The sequence below is a fragment of the Miscanthus floridulus genome, chromosome 4 (assembly GCF_019320115.1).
Source record: "Miscanthus floridulus cultivar M001 chromosome 4, ASM1932011v1, whole genome shotgun sequence".
Lineage (NCBI taxonomy): Eukaryota > Viridiplantae > Streptophyta > Magnoliopsida > Poales > Poaceae > Miscanthus > Miscanthus floridulus.
This window is the reverse complement of record NC_089583.1, coordinates 87,947,329-87,951,777: the sequence shown is the minus strand read 5'-3', so window position 1 is coordinate 87,951,777 and position 4,449 is coordinate 87,947,329.

Sequence of the window (4,449 nt, the reverse complement as noted above, 5' to 3'; positions counted from 1 at the left end):
TCGCTTCTGGCTTTAAACTATTTTTTCTATCCAATGCTTGCTTGAATCTACATTTTGTTTCATATGCTCCAGTGCCACCAGTGAGTCCTTATAGTATTTTGAACTTGTAACATATCTGAGGCCACATTTCTATGCCAATGATGTCTACATGGTTGTTGGATGTGTTAGGATGTAGCTCATATGTTTGCTTTTGTTCTTTTCTCCTTGTTGACAACCAAGTTATCCATTTGGTTCCAAACAAGAGAAGGCATCGAAAGCAAATCAATGCTTTGTGACCATCATTCACATCACTGAGGCCAATAATGTTTAAGCTTCATATGTTGCTACTAATGCCAATGATGATCACTACCACTTGTTCACTAACATTCTACTTGTGAAAACTAAGGAAGCTCAATTAACTGCTGAAATTGTAATGGTTATAGCTCCATTAACTGCTACTCTAGTTTGAGTTATATATATCTATGTGGTGCTACTCTAAATTTACATAAGGTCGTACCATGAAAATTGTTAATAGTTGCACTTTGGTATGAGTTGTGGACTTCACTGATGGATCTTTGTTGCACTATTTTTCTCTTTAGTGATCTCATTACTGAGGAAGCTCTAATCGTACTACACACTGACAAAATGGAGGAGGCCCCCAACAAGAGGAATGCACTGGCCAGCCTCATGGAGGATGTCATTTTGGAGATCCTCCGCCACCTCCCCGCTCACTCCTTGTTCTGCTACAAATGTGTCTATCGCTCCTAGAAAGACCCCATCTTGGACCCCAACAACCATAAGAAGCTGCCCTAGACTGTGGCCGGCTTCTTCTATGACAGTGAGAATGGCAATCAAAACTTCACCAGCGTTGTTAGTGGTGTATGCCCCTACTCCTTGGAATTCTTGCCCTTCAACATTGACAATGTAGCTCTCTCAGATTGCTGCAATGACCTCATCCTATGCTGGTGCCTTAGGGCTGATGGATACCGCTATATTGTCTGCAATCCATTGACCTAAAAGTTTAAAATTCTAGCACCAAGCACCCATGATGTTGGCCATGCTGTTGGTGAGGCTCGCTTGGCATTTGATCCGATAGCCTCCTTGCACTTCCATGTGATTGAATATGTGGATGTCAACATTGTGTGCACAGGTGTGGAGATCTACTCATCTCAAACTGCATGGTAAATATGCATAACATAATTCATCCAATCAAGTCTCCCATCGATCTAATGCCTAACAGAGGAGCCACATACCTATTCAAAGTTTACTGCACACATAAGAAAGTCCGAGCATTGTAAATCTGACCGGGCCAGACACGTCTCATGTTATATAGGGAAACCTATTTCGTACTTGTACTTTCATTGAATCCTGAAGGCCTTGTTTGGATATGCATGTATTCATTTCAATCCACTATATTTGAGGACAAATTTCAAAAGCCAGAATACACTACATTCGAAAAGAGTGAATTACTAGTTTCTTATTCCAATTTCCCATTCAAAAAATGGATTTCTTGGCAAAACCTACAGTCCTCGCCGCAATATAGAGCCCTTCTTTCCCATTCGTCTGCATAGCCATAGACGCCTCCTACGCACAAAAGATCACCGCGCACCTATGCCGGCAGTGGCAGCGACAACTTGCCCCACGTTGTTCGGAGGACCACCTCGGCGGTCGATAGGTGGCACAGCACACACCCCTTGTTGCTTAGCCACTAGAATAAGGGATGTGCCGGTGCTCCAAACACAAAAGAGTGGAAATGGGCAAAAGAAACAACCTCATTCTCCTCTAGCCTCGGCTCCACTTTGGTTCTCGGTGGGTGTCGACGAAATATAGTTGGTAGTCTATCTAGGGGTATGCCCAAGGTAGTAGATTATCGGCAGACAGATGCATAAGCAACAAACAAGATGGTTATGCAAGACAGACACAAGGTTTTATCCAAGTTCGGCCACCGTAAAGGCGTAATACCTACGTCCTGCGTTTGATTGTATTGCTGTATGTCAATGAGAGATGTTTTTTAGAGGGGTCCCCTGCCCGCCTTATATAGTCTGGGGGGTAGGGTTATAGATCTGGAAACTAATCCTAGCCAGTTACAATTGCTATAGGTGGCCGGATAAGGATTCCTATTCTAACCGACCAGGATCTTGCTTGATCTCCAAATCTGCCTTGATTCCTTGTGCGGGATTCCAAATAGGTTGGCTGAGCCACGCGTCGTCTTCTAGTGGACTGGACCCCCTGATCTGGGCCAGCCCAAGCCTAGTCGTAAGGGTATAGGGGTTAATACCCCCATAGCTAGTCCCGGAGCACCATGTATTATGCTGTGACACGCCGTTCGATCTCCTTCGGCTAATGCGATCCGTCTTCATGTTATCTCTAACTGATTGAAACATTGACCAATCAAATGTGCCAGCATTCTAGTCAGAATAGAAAGTAGTAGACCACGATTATAGCCGAAGATTCTGGTTGTCCGAAGAATGCATGGTGCTCTTAAAGAAAAAAGAAAAATATTTCTTTCCTTATCAAGTGTGCCCACTTGTATTTCTGAAAAGAAATGTAAGTGACCCTTGGACAATAGTAATTCTGGCAATCAGTCAAAGCGTAGGGGTCGATAAGATAAACACACTCACCATAAGGTGAAGTGTGCCCACTTAGTCCCTGAGCCTGGTAGGAGGTGACGTAGGCACGTGGTGCCAGGGTCTAAAAAGAATTTCCACCGAAGTTAAGAATTCAATCGTCGTACAAGCAATACGAGATGCACCGGTAGGTGCATCGTACCGATGTAGTCCCCGAGCTTGCTGGAAGGCAAAGTATAAGCCTTGTAGCAAGGTCCAAATAAATGCCTCTCGACTATATGTAAGTACAAATCACATGTAGCCGAGGAGAGCAGTCTCCAAGCAATGGTCGGAACAGTCCCTGAGCACGGTAGTGGTCGGAGCAGTCCCCGAGCACGGTAGTGGTCAGAGCAATCCCCGAGCACAGTAGTGGTCTGGGTAGTCCCCAAGCATGGTAGTGGTCGGAGCGGTCCCCTTGCACGATAGTGGTCGGAGCAATCCCCGAGCACAGTAGTGGTCTGGGCCATCCCTGAGCATGAGACGTGCAGCGAAGAACCAAATGCCACTTGTACTATTATTTGGTATATTTATTTATCTTCTTACTCTGTCAAGTCCAATCTGACACGTCTAGTCAAGAAAGTAGATGGGTATAGCATGTCATACTGCCTTCTTGTCCTTTCAAGCAAACAGTCACTTGGCACCTGTAAGGAGGTGCGTCAGTGTGGCCCCTCTCACACTAGTAACGAAGAGGCGCATACACTGATAACGAAGAGGCGCATATATTGGCATAGATCTTGAGGTTGTGAAAACAACCATCTACGGCGTGTGTGCACGTCTCCCAAGAATCTCGGGTAGATGAAATGACGGAACTCTTGGTTAAATATAGTATTGAATTGGTGAGTTACTTTTTACCAATCCCCATTACCATTCATCGCCGCAGCCTTCTTCTTCCTCTTGCCAACCCTAATACCTCCAAAATCATCACCAACCACTCCTCCACCATATCCATTTTCATCAGCAAGGCCAGATTCATGGCAAAAAGTGACGCCCAGAAGAAAGCCGGAGTCATGGCGAAGGAGTGGTGGAAGTCAAGAAGCAACGAGCAGACCATTGAAGACCTCGTCATCATGGGAGTACTCCACAACAAGGAACTCATGGGATGGCGCATGCCGGAGGGCGAGGGGTACCCCGATCCACAACTAGGTGAGATTGTGGTTTTCAAAGATTTCTTCAAGCGGGGTTTTGGGGTTCCAATGCACCCTTTCCTTCAGGGGCTCTGTCTGTATTGCGAGATTGGGATTTGCAATCTGCATCCCAACTCGATTCTTCTTGTCTCCACCTTCATTCATCTTTGTGAAGCATATGGTGGCTTCCAGCCCCATTTTGACTTCTTTCGCCATCTTTTTTGTTTGCGGAAGAAAGGAAGCAGCGGCTCGAAGATAGCCAGAGGTGTGTACCTCAACCTTCATGACAGGATGAAGGCCCAATACCTACACTGCCCTTGGAACATGTCGCTTGACGACTGGTACAAGAAGTGGTTCTACATCCACGAAGAGCCAAACACGATCACACTGTGCGACGTGGGGTTCATTCAGGAGAAGAGGACTAGCTGGTCAGAGAAGCCCGAGCACCTAGAACATATCCTAGAACTTATCAGGATGATCCCATGGAAGAAACTAGATGGTCCGAGCGTGGTCGGGAACTTCATCAGCCGAAGGATCCAGCCCTACCAGAGAAGGGTACACCCCGACTACGAGTACCAAGGTAGCGCAGACCCAATGAGGACAAGGCAAGAGGCACTTGACAAGATCAAAGTCAGAGCCAGAATTGGAGAGCTATTTAACTTAGCTGATCCAAATTATGTCAGATTGAGCGACATCGAGCGCGCTTTCAAGCTTGCCCGACCTCCCCCAAAGGTAAATCA